Consider the following 19669-nt stretch of genomic DNA (forward strand, 5'->3'; position numbering starts at 1 on the left):
CACCCAATGTGGGGCTTGAACTCATGACCCTGAGATCAGGAGTCACATGCTCTACCGACTGAGCCAGTCAGGCACCTGTATTCAACAGATTTTTTTTTAAAAAGATTTTATTTATTTATTTATTTATTTATCAGAGACACAGAGAGAGAGGGAACACAAACAGGGGGAGTGGGAGAGGGAGAAGCAGGCCTCCCGCAGAGCAGGGAGCCCGATGTGGGGCTCAATCCCAGGACTCCGGGATCATGACCTGAGCTGAAGGCAGATGCTTAATGACCGAGCCACCCAGGCGCCCCTCAACAGATTTTTTAATAAGCATTATGTGTCACCTGTTGGAATAATAGCCGACACTTGTAGCCCTCTGGTGTCAAAGGCCTTTTACATTCTTGGATTCCTCTGATCCTGGCAACCAATACTATGAAGTGGGTCATGTTATTACTATGCCATTTTTATCATTGAAGAAGCCAAGTTTCAGAAATATTAAATAACTTGTCTAAAGTCACACAGCTAGGATGAGATTCAAATCAAGAATTTCTGACTTCCAAGTGATCCCCTCTGCCCTCCACGGCCATCACAGGTGTATATAACAGGTGCAAAGGACAACTCTCAGATTTCAGTGGCTTAACATGATAAAGATTTATGTGTCATATAGTCCATTGTGGATATTTGTGATCAGTTAACTCAGGAATCCAGACCTGTTCAAGCTGTGGATCTGCCATCTTAAATATGTGGCTTCAGGTGGCCCAGGTGTCACCTAGCCAGCAGGTGGGTAAGACGTGTGGAGAAGGTACCATCACTCTTAACTTCCTCAGCCTGTATGTTTATATTTCTTTGGTGATAACCAGTTATATGGCCTCACCTTGCTGCAAAGGGGCTGGAGATCAAATTCAGCCACTCTCTATCAATACTGGTGTGAGTTAACATTCTAGAGTTGATAGAGTTGTCCTGGGAGAAAGATGCTTCTGGAGAGAATGATCCTAATCTGCCCACATGTTCATGCTCCTATTTGTCTCTCATTCATTCCACTGGAACTCACAGAGCACCAACTTTGTGAGCCACTCATAGTCAAAGATCTCCTGGCTGAAAGACAGATTGGAGCCCAGTCAACCAAAACGTGCTCAGCAGGAAACCTGCTTCTCCTTCTCCCTCTGCTCCTCCCCCCAGCTCATGTTCTCCTTCTCTCTCAAATAAAATAAAGTCTTTTTTTTTTTTTTTTAAAGAGGCTGCTTTTCATTCCTAAAGTTTTCCTTATTTTTATATTCTACTGGAAAGTTTGAAGATGTTCCCACTTCACAAAATAAACAGAGCTTTGTTGTGGTCACAATTGAAGTAGTTGATTTCATGTACTTAGGAGTTCTATTACCTTCCTAGCAGTTTCACAATACTTCTGTCTGGGAAACTGTGGGTGGACCTATCCCATTCCCTTCCTGGGCCTCCCTAGTACAGGGGGAAGGGAGAAGGTTAACTCTGGAGCCTGGGAAAACAGGAAGGAGGTAGCTCAGTTATCTTGTTGAGAACTCACTCTCAGCTAGAGAATGGAGTAAAGTGGATAGACTCAAGAGTTATTTAGGACATAGCATGGGAAGGGTGTGGGGGTGGTGAGGGAGAGGGGGGCAGGACACTTTGATTTGTGAAGTCATTTTTTTTTTTTTTTATTTGAGAGAGAGAGTGAGAGAGAGAGCGCAAGAGGGGGTAGGGTTAGAGGGAGAAGCAGACTCCCCGCCGAGCAGGGAGCCCGATGTGGGACTCGATCCCGGAACTCCGGGATCATGACCTGAGCCGAAGGCAGTCGCTTAACCAACTGAGCCACCCAGGCGCCCTGTGAAGTCATTTTGATGCCTATGGATGTGTGACCCTAAAAAAGTTCAACTTTTAGCTTTTCAAAAAAATTGTCACTTAAGTCACTTAATGTGTGCAACAGAGTGCCTTGTCCCATCTCTAACCCAAGGAGAAGGAAGAGTCAGTCATGGCTGATCGCAGGTTCCCGGCTTCACATGGTGAAGCATGGTGGTCCTTCCTTGAGACGGGGAACTTGGTGGGATGAGCGGGTTTTGGGGTAGTTCTGGGGGGGATTGGGATGGGGGAAGTTGTTTCTCTACTTCTGGATATAGAAGGTTTGAAATACTTCCTAGTTTTCAGAAAGCCATTCCTTGTACTGTAGAGCTCAGCCTCCCCAGCCATCTTTCTTTTTATTAAAATTTTTTAAATTTAAATTTTTATTTTATGTAGTCTCCACACCCAACGTGGGGTCTGAACTCATGACCCCAAGATTAAGAGTCACATGCTTTACAGACTGAGCCAGCCAGGCACCCCCCATCTTTCTGCAGCTGCAAACTTGCTCATGAAGGAGATGAAAGGTGGTTCAGAAATTTAGGTGTTGGGAGAAGCAGAGGAGCCAAACATAGGTAAAATAGGTGAAGTGTGTGTGTGTGTGTGTGTGTGTGTGTGTGTGTGTGTGTGTGTAAATACCATTAGGAGCAGTTTGGGATTGCAAAGACAATAGATGTTTATCTACATTGTGAATAATATTTGCACACTAATTAACACACATAGGGACGCCTGGGTGGCTCAGTCGGTTAAGGGTCTGACTTCGGCTCAGGTCATGATCCCAGGGTTCTGGGATGGAGTCCTGCATCATTGGGCTCCTTGCTCAGTGGGGAGCCTGCTTCTCCTTCTGCCTGTTGTGCACTCTCTCTCTCTGACAAATAAAATCTTTAAAAAAAACTGTGAAGTGCCACCAAACTGGTGGGAAGTCCCCCCCAAACAATTAGCACACATAAAAATGCATGGAGACCCCCCAAGTCTCAGCCCCTCTCTTAACTGAAGAATCATCCTCTAGTTGTACCCCAAAGCCCCTGGCTTGCTGTTTAAAGTAGGGCTGGTCATACTCCAAAAGAAACAACCGGTTGGGGTCCCTCCTGTCAGTATAGGGTGATTTCTCTTTGTGCCTGGGTCAGAGTTGTGGGGGAGGGAGTGGCTGTTGAGGGGCCAGGAGAGGGACCGAGATTAGCTTAGTCTGGTCTCAGGGGATGTCCTTGTCTTTATCTATCTGGGTCCCTCTTTCTGTCTCTTTCCACACACAGATTGTGTGGCATTTTGGAGGGTGGAGTGCCTGGGCACCTGGCCCACTACTTCCCGCCCCAAGCTGGCCGTGGGCACAAGCCACATGGTGCTGGCCATCAGCCTGGCCTCTTGCTCATCCATTATAGCCTCAGCTGCCAGGCTGGCACAGGTATCAAAAGGAACTTCGACTGGGTTCTGCCCTCCCCCCAGTTCTGTTCCCGAGGCCAAAGTGGTGGAGAGTCACATGAAGAGAGTACACGCGGGGGCCAGAAACCAATGTGGACACAAACCCTTGGATGCAGGAAAGGGGTGTCCATGCCTTGGGGAGGACTGCTGAGGCACGAGGCTGTAGTCCATAGAGGAGGAGCACCTTGATGGGCACTTGGGCCCGGGCAATGTTGGAGGAGACAGCAGTGGTTGCCATGGTGTAAAGGAAGACTCCCTACTAGATCCTGGGGGACGTTTCTTCTTCTCCCTCCATGACTGTGCACCAGCCTGTAGACGTGGGGGCGGGGGGGGTTGCATCCCAAGGTGGGAGTGTGGGGGGGGCTCCGATCCCGGAGGGAGGGGTGGTTAGCTGTGCCCAGGCAGTGCCCAGGTGCGCCTGGAGTGACTATTGCAGGTCCGGACATCGGAATCTGTCCCGTGTGGGAGTGACAGCTGTGAGACGGCTGTTGGGGCACAGGAGAAGCACAAGCACGCCTGAGGCATGGGACCTTTCAGTCCCATGGTAGGGACCCACTGTATCTGCCCTATGGGGCACAGGAGTACTGCACGCATGGACCCCGGCTGTGGAAGCTGACGGCCGCGGCCCGGCCCAGGTCTAGGCTGCATCTACGCATGCGCCGCGAGGGGTGGGCTCGGCGAGGGGGATGGCCGTGGGGAGAGCTGGTCATGCCTCGCCTTTGCATGGCAATGGTATGTTCACATATGTGAATTCCCTGGAGAAATGTTGGGTGGTGAGGGGGCGGGAAGTCTGAAAAAGATGGAGAATTTATGAGCTGCTTTTGTCGGGAGACAGTCGTAATGAAGAAAATTCAATTTTCTGCAGCTCGGAGAGTCAATATGCTAAATCTCGGAGAAGCTGTGGAGTGACAGCGGAATGGCAAAGTCAATGGGACGTGTGTGTGGGGAAGCTGTCTATCTGTGTCTGCAGTGGAGCTGCCTCCTCTCCGTACCCTTGAACTGCAGCCGGGGGACGCTATGCACCTCGGTACCTGTGTTCTTGGGGCTGCCCCTTTCTCCCTTCCTCTTCCACCTCAGCGGCCACCTTCTCTTGCCTCCTGCTTGTGAGGAGAAAGGCAGCTCTTTCCCAGCCCAGTCCTACACCAGCAACAACTCAGGAAGTCCTTCTCATAGTCTAACCAGCACTCCCTCTTGCTGAAGTTACTGTTTTCAGAGTGGCTGTTTATAGCCCAGAGTGATTGGTAGGAAAATTCTCTTTTCTTCCTAACTTCATACCCAGTCTCCCCTTAGCTACTCTATGGCTGGCCTCCTGTTTTCCCAGCAAGTTTCAACTTTTCCCCAACCAGTTTTCACCTCTTCCCTCTCAGCATCCCGGTCTAGGAGGCAGGGGGGTGGGGCAAGGGGATGGGGCAAGGGAAGCTGGGGATTCCTCTGTGAGCCACAGTGTCACCAGGAGCGGTGATTAGCCGAGCTGCTGGCTGTGTAATTGGTGTGTGCCCGCGTCCCGGGGGTCTGGTGTGTTAACAGCGGGTCCCTGTGGTGAGTAAAGAGATCGTGCCTATGGCTGGTTGCACACGCTAATTAATTAGTGCTCCTCTGGTGTCGAGGAATGAGGAGGATCTGGGGGAGGTGGTGGTGGTGGGACTCAAAGCCCAAGAGCCCAGCTCGTCGAGGCCAGAGGTCACCTAGGATTCTGCCAGAACGGGGGCGTAGGTTGGTGTGTAAGGTTAGCAGTCAGAGCTCTGGGAGCCCTGGCTGAAGAGAGGGTATGTGTGTGTGGTGGGATACAGTGTGGCCTGGGCTGTTGGTGGGGGGTGTCCTGAGCTGGGCTGGGTGGAGGTGGATGGAAGGGGGAGGACACCCCCCTCAGCTTAGGGAGGACTCCAGGCTCAGGGCCTGTGTTATAGCATATTCTCTCCAGGGGGCCCAGAGGGGATGGGAAGAGAATGAGAGGAGACATTTCAGACTCATACCTGTCTTGTCTACCCTCCCTCACCTCGCTAAACCCAGCTTCTCAACAGGCCATTTCACACTCACTGGGTACACGGAGCTCCAAAATGCTCTTTGGCCATTCTCACCTCAATAACCACTGCTTTCCCCTTGCTGCCCACGCAGATACCCAGACTCCTCAGCCCCTGGATTGATCTTGGAGCCCAGAAGCCTCCTCTGAAGCCCGGAAACTGGAACCTAGATATTCAGGAAATACTATGGAGAACATGAAGAAGTGGGGGGGGGGGAAGGGGAGGGTTGGGAGAGACACCTCCCCTCCCCCCCAGTTTCCCCGGGGAAGTGTGATTACTTATAGCAGCAAGAAAGATTAAAGTGAGAGCAGAGGAAGAACTTCCAGTGAGCTGACCGCGCTACTTGTATTCTGAAGCAGAAATGCTCCGCCTCATACAGGGAGGGATCAGGCTGAAAGGGGACCCGTAGAGGGAGATCCTCTCCCCTTGAGTGTTGGGATTCAGCAAGGTGTGGCGGGGGTTAGGGAGAGGAGACAAAATAGAGCAAGCACGCAGAGGGGAAGATGAGACTGCGGCGGGGAATCTTTGGCTTCCATGTGGAGGCGCGAGTCCCGTTCCGGCACACGGTAATTGCTAAATTACCCGCCATCTGCTCGGCTCTCAGGCATAAATTATCTGCGAGGAGAAAAGACGCAGAGGCTGCGCACTTTCCTTTCTCTTCCCCAAACCCGCGCTAGGAGCTGGGGGGGGGGGAGGGGGAGCCTTCCCTCCAGCCGGAGTGGAAGCGGAGGTGGTGGGACGCCCTGATGGGGAACAGTCACTATTTGCCTCTGTCCTCTCCTGAGAGGGAGTGACTTTGGAGTGACCAACTAACCAGGCCCACTACCCAAGGTCCCAGGGCTGCCTAAGGTCCCTTTAGACCCAGGGCAGGGCGGAGCCGTGAGGCCCCGGCCTCCAAGGCCACCCAGGAGGGGGCGGGGCTCGCCGTAGTGGGCGGGCTTCCCCAGGTGTGACTGAATTGCCTCGCAGGTTTTCCCCTGGTCACCCTGTTCCTCTGCGCACCCCGCCCATCACTTTGCTGATGAGGAGAGATCTCTTCAGCTCTTGTTAACACCCGTCCGGGTCTCTCAGAGGGAAGACAGCAGGGAGGGTAGGCACAGGGCAGGAAGAGAGAGAAGGGGACAAACTTCCTTCCTTTCATTCGGCTCTGAACCCTGCTCTTCCTCCCTAGATTCTGAAGGGGGGGGGGGAGAGCTGTGAAAGCAGATGTAGAAATGACTTGAAATGGGGCAAGATGGTGGGATGGAGCAGGTTGGAGAGATGGAGGTAATGGGAAGGTGGAGCCCGCTGGGAGATGGGGTTGTTTGGGGAAGTAAGCCAGGAGGTGAGGGAGGCAGGCTGGGTAGGGTGGTAGGTTGTCCAGGTGGGAGGGGACAGGGTGGGGGGTGGGCGGGGGAGGAGGTCGGAGAGATGGGGATGGGCGGGGTGGGGAGGTGGAGGAACCAGGACGGGGCAATGCCAGACGGAAACTCAGAGAGGGTAGGGTGGTGAGTTGTCTGGAAGGAGGGCTGGAGGAGGATCTGAGTGGGAGAAGGGGAAGACAGCAGTTTCAAGGCAGGTCAGAGCCTGGGAGGAATCTAGTAGGGAGTAAAGGCTGTGTCAGGGAAAGCAAAGGGGTTTGTGGGTCCTTGGAGGGTCCCAGGAAGGTGAAGGTAAGACCTCCAGAGCCACTTCCCACTCAGGTTGAGGCCTGACTCTGGAGGGGAGCTGAGGAGGCCACCTGAGAGGCAGGGGTAGGGATGCGATCCCCTCCCCGCTCCCAGCCCAAGGCACCTGCAGGGTGTGCCCATCAGGGTGGGGGCGGGCTGGGCCGCTTCCCAGCTCCGAGCGCAGAAGCTAGTGGGGTTTCTTCCGAGCGATTGTTTAGTATTCATGGGGCGACGCAATCTCTCCCACATCTGCTTAGCACAGCAAGTCCTGTCATATAACTGTCTCCCGCACTGTCTGTCCATAAAGAATGTCTCGGAATTGGTGTAATTCAGAGAAATTAATGACGACTTTCCGCGGGACGGCTCCCTGGGGGATGATTAACACTTCATCGTCCATCTGATGCGCGGGGCCCAGCGCTCCATCGCGAACATTTGGGCCGTGGCCAGCCGCATTAAAGGTTATTACGGAAAACGCGACCTGCAAACGGGCGAGAGGCATGATGGACCAGGAGGGGCGGGGGCTGGGGTGGGGGCAGGGGAGTCGGATGGAGCCGGCCAAGTCGGAGATCAAGTTTCTCGAGGTGTGCGCACCTGGGGTCTGAGGCTGAAGGAGACTGGGTTGCTGTTTCAGCGACAGTAGGATTGGAAAGGTGTTGGGGAGACGCTCACCGCAGGGGCTAGGGAAGGGAATGGGGTGGCTTTCTGTGGGTGTAAACATTGCTGGACACGTTACTGCTGATGGAAGCTTTCCCTGTCTTTTAATCCTCACAGAATGATTGGGTAAATTTTATGAACCCCACCTTATAGGTGATAAAACTGATAAAGGTGCCCAAGGTAACACAGCTTATTAAAAGAGGCAGAGGCAGGATTTGAACTCAGATCCTTGACTCCTGAGCTCTTGCTCTTTCCCCCACACCGCTGGGCAGAAGGTCTCCCATTCTCTTGTGTGTCTGCCTCACCTTCAGGCCTGGGGGTGAGGTGGGGGGGGGAGGCAGATAGGCGCTCAAAAATGCTCAACACTGTAGGAAGGAATGAATTATCTTTGCAGGTTTCACTTCCATGGTGTGGCCCAGGGTCCTAGAGACTCTGGTAGCAGGAAGAGGAATATAGCAAAAGAGTTCCAGGGTGGGGTCAGGAAACTGGAAATAGGTTTCCTGTGGGTTTCCCTGCTTTCTCCTGGATTCTAAACCTCTAGAATCTAGAGGACGGGGCTCTGGATCCTTAGAATCAAGGAATAGATTTGCATGTGTATATGTGCATACGGGTGTTTGAGTGTGTGAGTGTGTGTAAGTTTGCTTGTGCATGCCTAACTGTAAATGTATGAGTGTGTGAGTAGGTGTCTGTGTTGCATACATGTGAGAATGCTCGTGACCTCTGGGTATGTAGATGTGTGTATTTTCGAGAGTATGTACCTGTATGTGTGCATGAGTGTGAGCATTTGTGTGTGTCTGCATGTGTGCAGGTGGATGTGGATGTGTACGTGTGTGAGGTCCCAGGGGAGCCTGAAGACTCCTCGCTGAAGATGTTTTAAATTTGATTTTTCCGAATTTCTAGCAGGTTCGAGGCTGTGGCATGTGGTAGGGGGAGGTGGGAGGCCAGAAGAGGAAGGCTGTTAGTGCTGGGGTGTGGGGGCTGGGGCAGCCTGAGCAGGGGGTGCCTCCGTCCTGCCAGGCACAGGGGGATGGCCTCAGTGTCCTGGGTCTGAGGCTGGGTGGAGACTGGGTCCTGAGGCCTGCACTCAGGGCTTGCATTGGAAGTGCTCAGAGGCCTGCTGTGACCAGGGAGGGCCATAAGGGCAGAGGGCAGGGTGGGAGGGTGGCCAGACAGTGGAGGGTTCAGGCTGACTCTCTTTCCCCCACCAGGTTTTGGGAATGATCTATGGAGGCTGCAATTCCTAACTAAAGGCTCCACCCGTTCTGCCTTAGGGCAGTGGAGTCCCCAGAAGTCCTTATGGGCCACCACTGACACTGGGATGGCCATAATCACAGGGAAAACTTCTCTCTCTAGTAAGTACTACCCAGACAGGTCCAAAGCAAGTCCTTGTCTCTTGGGGTCCTCTAGTAAGGCCATATATGCATTCTTACTGAGTTTCACACAAGCTTTCAGACCCCTTGTGCTGGGAAGTTCTTACTGAGTCTAACCTGAAATCTTCTTGTTGCACTTTGTGCCAAATAAACCCAGGCTGAGTTTGTAAAGTTGGAACCCAGCACCAAGCACGGAAGTAGTTTCTTCTGGGTAGGAAAGTGGGTCTGGAGTACACAGACACTGAGAGGATTGGGGCTAAAGCCTGGTGGATCACGGATGGGTCAGACCATTCCTAGGCAGGGGAGCAGTGATCATCAGGGCAAATTCAGAGAAGAGAGTTCAGAGACCACAGTTCCAACACTCTTTACACACAGGAGCCAGAAGCCCTCCAGGTGGGAACACTCAGTGTCCCCTGCTCCCTGATGGCTACCTCTGGGAAAACCAGGCCACTGACTCCTGGTCTCAGAGTCCTTCTTGTGTCCCATCTGGAGGGCCCTAGACCCTGTTCCTATTCTCTTGGCTTTATGCGATGGGGAGAAAGGGAAGAATATTTCAGCTAGATGGGGGTGCTGTCCCCCTTCCTCTAGCTTAAGATTATAAGCCTTCCCAACTGGGTTTCAAGGCCTCTGACCCACGGACACCTGTTCCTTCTCCTTCCTACTCTCCCTCCACAGCCTCCCTGGATCTGGTCTCTTAGCTCCACCTGGGCAGCCAGCCCAGTATTCAGCCCTCCTTACCTCGCTCCTGACCTCACAGTCTGTCCCCAGTCTGAACCGTCTTCTCTCCTCTTCCTGCAGACCAGCGTCTCAACCCTTTGCAATATGGCCCCATATTCTCCTCCTCCAGGAAGTCTTCCTCGATTTTTTTCTCCTGGTTCTGGATCCCAAATCTTTTCTTTCTAGACCACTGCCAAGTTACCTGCAAGCGTTTCCTTGTTCTTCTCTCTTCTCTTTCCTGGCTCTGTTCCTTGTCCCTGCTCCCTCCTCCCACCTCCCTGCCCCTCCCCCCCCAACCTGTGCCTCCCCATGGGCAGGGCTGGGTTTTCTCCTTCCTCCCAGGACCCCTCGGCATGCACCGCACCGGGAGGGTTAGGACTGCAGAGGAGACTTGACTGAACTCTTCCCTGTTTTCTTTGTTCTGGAAATAGCAGAGATAATGGTGTCCAACTGGGTCTCATCCTGAGGAGGGAGATGGCAGAGCAGATCCTCCCCTGTCTGTATCCTAGACTTGTATTCTGGTTTAGGCCTCACCCCCAGCTCCTCCTCTTCCTCCTGTTCCTGGTTGCCTCTGACTCAGTTAACAGGCCCCACCAGATGGCTGCCCCGGAGCCCTGAGATGCTGGGTCTGGTGTGGGGAGTGGTAGGCAGTCTCACTGTGATTTCTCACCTTGGGCTTCACACTGCCCCTGAGCACCTGCTTCCCCGCTGGGTCTCCGCACACCTGTTTTCTCTCTCAGTCTTCTCTTCCACCCTCTTTCATTCTTCCACTCCATCCTCACCCAGCCCACAGGGATCCACAGCCTGAGTTCTTTCAGCAAGCTCTTCCTTTCCTGAGACCCTTGGGATTGGCCTTCTGCCTGGGGAGGAGGATGGGTGAGTGGAGGTCTGGGTGGAGGAGAGGGTCTTGGCTCTGGGTGAGGCGCCGGGCCTAGCTCGGGACCAAGGGATGCATTGACCGCCACCTTGTGGCCATATTGAGAACTGCAGGGTGGGGGGCCGTGCTGAGAGGAGAAAGGGAGAGGGGATGACAGCAGGGGTTTGTATTACAGGGTAGTGGGCCTCAGAATTCCTAATTGACATTGGAGGTTTCCTCAGGGAGCCTTTGAATTCCTAACTGACAGGGGAGTAGAAACCTGGGAGGAAAGCCAAGTAGCAAGGACACGTCTAGATGGAGAGAGATAATTGAAACCCTGTCCTCAAGTCTGAAACCTCCTATTCAAATTCTCCCTCCCCAAAAGAGCCCTAAAAGGGAAACAGTCTGAAACTAAGGCAGGAGTTGATATCTGACCTGCAGAAGAGCTTCCCAACAAATCCCAAATTGTATTTGGATGCCACTGCTTCTGACAGGTGCACAGCTTTTTCAAAGACTCCCCCCGCCCCATTCTTAGTGAGTTGTCCCGCCTTCCCCAGGTGCCCTGATCTCATCATGCTCAGCTCATTGGGCCTATTCAGAAAAGCTCAGGTTCCTCAGCCTTCCCTACTCCAGCCCGTGTGTGGCTATGGCCAAGTTGTTAATCTGGGAAGTCCCTTCTCTGGTCTAACGGCAGTCTTTCCTATAACACTGGAAATGGAGAGATCCCCCATGTAGCCAGAACTGCAGATGGGAAAGTGGCCAGAGAAAGGAACCTGTGAGGAAGGTTCTGAGGGAGGGCAGTTCTGCCTCAGTTTCTCCTACAGCCTCCTCTCCCCTGCCCCGTCGGATCCTTGGAGATGAAGGAGATGGGACAGAGTGGTTCCCTTGGCTGGAGAACTCTCTCTGCTTGGGCTTCGGGATTCACAGGTGCTGGGGGAAGGGTGAAGCTCTGAGTTCCAATCATGACCCTTGTTATATAGTGGGTATCTTGGGGAGGGAAGATGGGGGGGTGGTGTTTGTCTCCATCAGCCTGAGTCCTTCTGGTCTCACCCAGGGTCCCTTTGAAGTCTTTTTCTTCCCTGGCACCCACATTCCAGTTCCTCAGAAGCCCTCATGATGGTACCTCCACCTCCACCCCCCTACCCCCACTCCAGCACCACTTTTTGGTGGGCTGAGAGTCCCCAAATTCTCCCTGCCATTCCCCTCTGTTTCCCCATCACTGCTTAGAGATCTTGGCCAGGAGCCCTGGCTCTGAGGGCTCAGGGTGGGGGCTGTGCCCTGATGCCCTCCCTCTGAGGTGCCATTCCTCCCCTGCCTCATTTGCTGCTGCTGACCTTACTGAGTTAAATTAAAAAGCAATGTTCTGTGTGCGGCTCCAGCCCCGTGGAGCTTGACTCTGGGAAGACGAAGACAATTACCGGCCCCTCCGTCTCCCTCTCGTCTGGCTGCCTTATAATTTTTTCCCCTGCTGCCTGGTATGCAACATTTATGTTTTTAATAACACCAGAATGGTTTTGACCTTGGGAATTCATAGCAGAATGGGCACCGTGAGAGGCCCCAACGTGATTGGCGTTTGTCTCAGTCCTTTGCAGGGAGGAGGCTCTGTCTGGTGCCTCTTCCATTCTGGGGAAGGTGTGTGGGGGCTGTAGCCAGAGGGTCTAGGGGGAAATTGCAAAAGCCAGAGTGGACAAAGGGGCACATGGGGAGAGGGAAAGAAAAGGGGAAGATTTTGTCTTTTCAGGTTTTCCCTTTGGGATGAAAGTCGGAATGAGGTGTTTGAGAGGCTGGCATGGCTTTTTTTCATCTTGTTTTATAAGGAAGGAGCCCTGGATTGGGGAATGGCATGGGGTTCATGCATGTGGGGGGGGGCTATGCGGGAAGGGTAGGATGTGGCACACGTGTATGCACACACTCAGCCCATCAGCTCATAAGTTTGCCCAGGTGCGTGCCCCCCTTCCCCCCACTGGCTCCATGCCACTGAATCAATGCATTCAATTACTATCACCTTCTCACCTTCGTCAGATCTTCAGCTCCCAGGAGAGGGAAAGAAGTAAGGGCTATAGCCAGAAGACTGGAATCATACTTAAAGCAGAACTTCCCAGCTGAGGAGAAAGAGAACAGGACAGAGCCCTCTCCTGGTGTGCAGTGAGGTTTTCTTCCCTGTCCCTCCCATCTTTCTTTTTCTCTCTTTTCCCTGCTCAACTCCCTGGGGGACCCAGCTTTTGAGGTTAAAGGAGAGCCAGTGGCAGCAAGAAGGATCTGGAGGAGGAGTAGGCGGGTCAGCAGAGGGATGGGAGAGGCAAGGAGCAGTGAAGGGCCTGAGAGAGAGGATCCTTGGGAAGAGAGAGTTGGGGACCCTGGGCGGCCTCTCGCCTCCATGCGTACAGGGCTGCGGTAGGGGGACCAAGATTAGAACTGGGAAGATGCTTCCCTGTCTGCAGCTTTGAGGAGCCTCTGCAAACACAGGGAAAAGAGCAAATGATGAATGAAGAGATGTTCTTCTAGCGGTCAGGAAGTAGGAGGAGAGGGGCAGGGGCTGTGGGACTCTGAGGACCTGAGGGGTGTGTGTGCTGAGGATGAGGGGGTACACAACAGGTATTTGTGGCATACATCTCAGTGCTCTGTGGTGAACAGTCCTTTGTGCACCAGTTCTGTATGTAAACATATATAACATGGGGAAGGGTGGAGTTTTGACATCAGTTATTTTATTTTATTTTTTAAAGATTTTATTTATTTGAGAGAGAGAGAGAGAGGGAGAGAGAGAGAGAGAGAAAGAAAGTGCACACAAGTAAGGGGGGCGGCAGGTAGAGGGAGAGGGAGAGGGAGAAGCAGGCTCCCTGAGGAGCAAGGAGCCCTACTCAGGGCTCGACCCCAGGATCTCGGGATCATGACATGAATTGAAGGCAGACACTCCACCGACTGAGCCGCCCAGGCGCCCCGACATCAGTGTGTTAAACCCAGGGTGGTGAGTGGCTTCCTACTGGGCCTACGAAGTATGTTTTTCTTTTAGAAGTGGCAGTCAGCCCCAGTGGGAAGGAAGACCCCTGTACTGGGAATCAAGAAAAGCTGGTTTCAGTTCTGGCTCTAGTTCTCAGCTGGGCCCCTCTGAAGCACCACCCTCTTGGAGGTGGGGTGTCATCTGTACAATCGTGGAAGGAAAAGCCTTGTGACCCTTCTGTGCCAGCAGCCCCAGAGCTGGGGACCAGAAAAGGGAAAGGGGCTGGAGCGGGTGATGGCATTTCAGGGGCCAAAGGGAACAAGGGATGCCAGTGGAAAGAGCTGCAAGCGGGGTTTCACGGGTTCTTGCGGGAGCCAAAGAGTCCCCTCCCTGGGCCGCCCAGCCCTACCTCAGCACCCAGGACCCAGGGCTGCCTCTGCAGGGAGAGCCGTTCTCTGCCGCCCTCTTGTGGCCACCGAGCCCTTCGCAGGTCGCTGCGGAGAAGGTTCCTCCCAAGTCCGCAGGGCCGCGTCCATCGCCCCCTGGTGGAAATTGCGTATATTACAAGAAGCGAAGCCATCTTTGGTCGTCCAACCGCATCTTTTTTTTTTCCCCCCCATCTCCCCTAGTTTCTGGAGGCACTCAAGACCTCCTTAAGGCTGGAAGAGTCTTCCTGAGATTTAACCCTCTTTGCCATTGCCCGAAGTTTTAAGTTCTGCTTTTGGGGATGTGCAGTGGAGACAAGGGGCTGAGATCAAGTAACTGAGCAGAGAGAGCAATTTCTCTTCCTCCTTGGGTTCCATTTACAACCCCAGCTTCCCAGGGTCATCGGGAGTTTCCAAAGAAAGACGGCAGGGGCTGGTGACACTCCTGGAGAAAATGGGTCTGGAGCACACCAGGCATTATGCGTCTAGGCTTCCTCGAATTTGCACCTGAGCTCAGTCTGTCAGCATCAGCAGGGAGATGGATTGGCAGGAGCCAGGAGGCAAGAGACAGGGATGATGGAGGGAGATGGCATATTTGACAGATGCTGACAGGACTGGTTATTTGCTAGCTTTGGAATCCCCTCCCACCCACCATGCTGCCCTTGGCCCTCCCCTTCTAGTACTCAATGCTCATTAGTGACCACCTATCTTTGGGGAGAAATCCAGTCAGCCAAGTTGCACTGGGGTGGGCAAAGGGGGAGAGAAGGAGGAAGGGACACCAGGTAAATGATGGAGGAGGAGTGGTTGGAATGACTGGGATTTGAGCTGGGGTTGGATGATCACTGGGGTGCTTAGAAGGCTTGGCAGGGGAAACTGTACTGGGGACAGACACTGAGTTGCTGGGGTGAGTGAGTGGGGAGCCAGGGGTGGGAGGGGATATTTAAAGGCATTGATTTCCACTGATTTAGGCGCTAATTTTGGGAGCACTGGTGAAATAGCCAATGATTCTTTTGAGAGCCTCCTCTGTACAAGGAAGGGTTATAGGTGCTATGAGAGGATAAAAGAGGGGCAGGCATGTTTCCTGTTCTCCTTCCTGTTTTTGAAGACCCGCCGTATGTCCTCCCTGGACTTGTTGCTCCACACGTGCTTGTCTGACGGGTGCAAGGAGCTGCTCGGCAGTTCTCGGCCCGGGGTTGCAGAGGCAAAGCTCCCAGGCTCATTTCTGTTCTGCACACCCCCTCCCCCTCCGGCAAAGCACCTCCAGTGGGCCTCCTGCCTCTCCTTATTCCCCTTCTCACGGAAGGCTCAATACGCGGAGATACCTGGGGACGGGGGAGGGGGGACGTGGGGTGCCCTCCCAGAATTTCCAGTGGCTCCCAGTGGACGAACTGGGGAGAGGGAAGGGTAAGCCTCACGACCCGAGCGGCCAGCGTAGCAGGCAGGGAGGGGATCAGTATTTGGAGTGGTGGAGAATGTTCGGTGAGGGGCAGAATGCTGCAGTCGGAGCCCGCGCTGCATCCTAATCAGCGTTGCGGAGGCTGCGCGGCGAGCCGTCAATCTTCCACACAAAGGGCCGCCCGCCGCGTCCTCTCCTGGTCCTCGGTGCCCCCCACCCCCCGTAACTGCCCGGCAGTGCTGGCCGGCAGAGAAGGGGGGGAGGCGGACACACAGACAGGGGCAGAAAGGCCCAGTAAATTCAAGCCAAGACCGGTAGAGTGGGAACCAAGAAGGCAGAGGCGGTCAGAGCACCTTGGAGAGTCAGAGAGACCGAGACAGAGTCAACAGAGACCGTCTCAGAGAGGAACGGAGAGACAGGGAGACAGGCCCAGAGACAGGAGAGACGAAAAAGAGGAGCTTCTAGAGAGCAGGGGAAAAGATGGAAGACAGACACAAAGAGACACCCAGAGGCCAGAGATAGTAGAGGCAGACAGACTCAGAGACATGAGTTGGACCCAGGCTCAGGGGGTCCAAAAGCCCCGAACCAAAGACTGATTGATGGACGTGGGGCCAGGGCTGAGAAGATACCGGGAGAAGTGCCCACAGAGAGGAGGGAGACAGAGAAGGGAAAGGAGGAGTGGGGGCCAGAGGCTGAGGCAGTGAGAAGGGGCAGGGAGAGGTGGCAGAGGGTGGGGTCCAGGCTCTGCGTCAAGGGCTCTGCTGGCCTTTCAGGACCTGGGACTCTGGCGGGAGGAGAGGCCCATAACTGTATGTGTGTGTGTGTGTGTGTGTGTGAGAGAGAGAGAGAGAGAGAGAGAGAGAGAGAGAGGGGAACACAGCAATTCAGAGCTCTATTCAAAATGCCAGAGTCATCTGGTGCTGAACGAGACTTCCACATAGCTTCCCTCTGCAACGACTGCTCCGAGCAGAAGAGGTGGAGGGTGGGGGAGAGAACAGCAAAAAGATGGAAATTAGAGAAAGACTGAGATAGGAAAAGAAATGGCAGAGCCGTGACAGAGATCAGAGGGAGAGAAATTGATAGTGAAAAAGGGAGTAGAGAAATGGACAGAAGACAGAGAAAGACAGAAGTGGAGAAAGAAATATGATGGAGGGGGCATGGGTGAGAGACAGGGAGAGGGACGGCGCGGGCGCCTCTCCCTGCAAGAGGGAGAGAGGGGCAGGGAGAGAGCCATGGCTGAGTAGGCATGGTTGAGAAGGCAGAGTAAGGGGAAAGTGGGGGGAAGCAAGCGGGACACCTGTCTCCCCAAAGAGGTCGCGGGCTGGGATGAAACAACCCTATGGTGAGGTAGGGAGGTGGTCAATGAGTGCTTCTTAGGATGACCTTTCTCTCTCTCTTTTCTAAATACAAGGAACCTATTCCTAGGCATGCCCTCTTCAAAGTAGCGCTTATAACTGCTGCTGCAGGTGCCCGGGTCACTCCTGCCGTTCCTCCTTGGGGATCGCCTTTACAGCCTCTGGTACAGCTCTGAGCGTGCTCACCAGAGGCCAATTTTTATCCTTTAGGAGGGATCTAATTTTTGAAAATTGCCAAGTTTTCTCCGAGGCTGGAGAATAGTGTGAGGACCCAGCGGGGAAGCAGTATTTACAGTTAAAAACAAAGTGAATGTGGGAAGACACAGTGGAGCATGTGCCCTTCTCCATGGCTTTGAAAGGTCATTGTGAAGGAGAAGCTTGCAGGATGTGACAGAAGGAGACCTTCCTGGTGGCTGCTGGAGCCCCACTTTGATTTTTCTGTTTGTTAAAACCAGGCAGTAGTGCTCCCAGGAGCATTTGAGGCCTGGTACTGGAGGGTGGAGGCCTGGCATTTGCCAGAAATATTGGGTCAAGTGGTCCTGCCCTTCCTTGGGGAGCTTATAGTCCCCCTTCCTGCCAACTAATATGCAAAGTAACCTGGTGACACCCAGCATAGATCAACAAGTACAAAGGACTAGGGCAAATTCAGAATCAGAGGCAGTAAGTTCAGGGAAGGCTGTCTGGAGGAGGGGAGTTATGAGTGGGGTGTAGAAGGAGAAACCCAACAGGGCATGGATTAGAGGAGGAAATGAACAAGAGAACCTCTCTCTGTTGCTTTGGAAGCAGGAAGAGCAAACCATAAGCCAGGCAGGAGACAGCTTTGCTGGCCTGGAATAAATAGCTGGATTGGGGAACCAGCATGAAGGGGAATGGAGAGGGGCAGGCTGGGTGATCTGAATTTGCTAGGACAGGGTGCCCAATGGAGGGTGCCCTGACATGTGTTAGGCGGTGGTGTGTGTGTGTACACAATTTCTGGAGAAGAGCATACTCAGGTTTGCATGTCTTCTGTGTGTGTATGTGTGTGGGGGGGATGTACATCCAGGTGGCTTTGTGCCAAGTGGCTTTGTGCCCCAGGCTCTTGTCTTTCCATCTGTGTGTGTGATTGGTATGTTGCTATGTCTGAGTGCGTTTCTTCATTTGCGTGTTTCCATGTGGTCATGTGTGAATGGTATCTCGGTTGCTTTTTGTATATTTTATTTGGCTGCATGCGGTGGAGTGCGGCGTGTGTGTTGTGTATATGTGTGCGTGCCTGCGCGTGTCTGCAGGAGGAGTGCGGCCGGCGGGGAGCCCTGGCTGCCCAAGCATCACCGTCTGTCTCTCTCCCTCCACTGGCTCCATCTGCCCTCGCTGAGGTCGTGACAAGGAGGCAAACAGCAAACGGCAAACTGCTACGCCCAGAGAGACATGAAACATTGTAAACCACGCGCAGACTCCTCCTGCGGGGGAGAAACCCGCATGGAGCCAGAGGGCAGACAGACAGACAGAGCCCTGTAATCACAGGCTGCTCCTCTGAGCAGGTGCACTCACAGGCCTACCACGCACAGAAGGCCACACACACTCGCTCTTGACCTCCCGCTCCCCACCCCTCCTCCGAGCCCTGCGTCCCTGCCTTCCATCACCTCCAAACGCCAGCGAGGGTTTGGGGCGATGGGGCTGGGGGAGCTCACTCGGACCTCGGAGCCAATCTCCGGATGTCTAATCGCCCCTTTGGCCGTGGAAGGGTGTGCGTGCGTGTGTATGTGTGTGTGCCCCCTCCTTCACTCCTTGCCCGGTCCCGCCACCTCCACCCCCCTTCCGGCCCGCGGCAGTTTCCGAAATCGCCCGGCGGCGAAGAATTCATTAGCGGGGGGCGGATGTAAACGCAGCGCGGTGGAACGTTTTAATTAGGCCTGAACAATAAACAAGCTAAACGAGGCGCGCAGGGCTCCCTGGCGGGCCCTCAGCCTCCTCCGCGCCGCGCGGACTCATTACGGCTGCAGCCAATTTCATGCCATCGCCGAGCGCGGGCCGGGGACGGGGGCCGGAGCCGGGGGCGGGGGCGCGCTCGGGGTCCGCGGGGCGCCCGGGGCCCGGACTGGCCACCCGGGGGCGGCACGGCTGGGCCGGTGCCCGCCCCGCAGGGCCCGCCGCTCCCCCACTTCTCCGCCACCCCTCTGCCTTTCTCAGTGTCCTTGAGATGAAGGTCCCTCCTCACGCCAGCCGGCCGGTGCGAGCTTCTGGCTTTCCTTTTCGGGCCTATCTCTCCCTCCCTTCTCTCCCCTCCCACCCTCTTTGCGGCGGAGTCCGGCTCCCCCTCTCCGCGAGCCGCCGCCGCCGCCGCCGCCTCTAACCCTCGGTTCCTCTTTTTGCCGCAGTCTCCGTATCTCTTGCACAGGGTCTCTCCCTCCCTCCCGCTCTGACTTTCGCCTCGACTTTATCTTGCCTCCCCAGGCCGCCGCTACCGTCCCAGCTCGGCGTGGTAGACCCCGCAGCCCAGTTCCTCCGCGTCGTTGCCCTTGGGCTCGGTCTACACCCGCCTGGGCCTCCCCCTCCACGTTCTCCCTGCGGCCTCCCGCGCTCTGCCGGCTCCCGGCCTTCGTTCTCTTTCTGCCCGGGTCTTTCTCGGACCGGCCCATCTCCGCCTGGGTTTCGGGTGTGGTCCCTGGCTTTGCCCCGCCCCCCTCCATGGGGGCTCTTGGGGCCCAGCCAGAGGTCCAGTTTGGCCTGTTTCCTCCTCTCCCTTCCTTTTGTGAAGCTGCAGGCGGTGCTTGCTGGTTCCCAGTCTCTGTCAGGACTTCCCTGTTTGTGGGGGGCAGTGGTGAAGCTGGTCTTGGGCTGGGTTTGAACCCTGGCCCTGTTCCTCGCCATGCAGCCTCTTAACCTGTAAAATGGGGGAACTAATTTTTGGGGCTTCATGGGATTGTAGTGAGAACTAGCACCGCGGTAGGGAATGTGACATGCTTGGCCCGTAGTAGGCACTCAGTACCTACGAGCTCTTATTATTTGTCCTCCCTCGGTCTGCTTCCCTCTCTCCTTAGCCTGGAGTTAAAGAAAAAAAAATTA

At 54.5% G+C, this 19669-nt stretch overlaps 3 long non-coding RNA genes and 1 other non-coding gene across 5 annotated transcripts in view; 2 read left to right on the forward strand and 2 right to left on the reverse strand.

Moving 5' to 3' along the window:
- On the reverse strand, window positions 1–73 carry TRNAR-CCU (transfer RNA arginine (anticodon CCU)). The gene has a single exon. It is a non-coding gene; the product is annotated as a tRNA-Arg (tRNA).
- Window positions 74–3644: 3571 nt separating this feature from the next.
- Window positions 3645–5470, forward strand: LOC118555799 (uncharacterized). 2 transcript variants are annotated; one of them, XR_004927157.2, is made up of 3 exons: window positions 3645–3790; window positions 4112–4273; window positions 5362–5470. It is a non-coding gene; the product is annotated as an uncharacterized LOC118555799 (long non-coding RNA). The 2 variants fall into 2 exon arrangements; XR_004927156.2 differs by lacking the exon at window positions 3645–3790 and adding an exon at window positions 3914–3978.
- A 1765-nt stretch (window positions 5471–7235) lies between these two features.
- The window catches only part of LOC144382376 (uncharacterized), a 126742-nt gene continuing 114308 nt past the window's right edge, over window positions 7236–19669 (forward strand). The window contains exon 1 of the long non-coding RNA XR_013449214.1: window positions 7236–7374. This is a non-coding gene — a long non-coding RNA (uncharacterized LOC144382376). The remainder of the gene's footprint in view (window positions 7375–19669) is intronic.
- Window positions 13256–19202, reverse strand: LOC118555801 (uncharacterized). The gene is made up of 3 exons (XR_004927159.2): window positions 19069–19202; window positions 13861–13993; window positions 13256–13562 (listed from the first exon to the last, which is right to left on the reverse strand). It is a non-coding gene; the product is annotated as an uncharacterized LOC118555801 (long non-coding RNA).

The sequence above is a fragment of the Halichoerus grypus genome, chromosome 6, assembly GCF_964656455.1.
Source record: "Halichoerus grypus chromosome 6, mHalGry1.hap1.1, whole genome shotgun sequence".
Lineage (NCBI taxonomy): Eukaryota > Metazoa > Chordata > Mammalia > Carnivora > Phocidae > Halichoerus > Halichoerus grypus.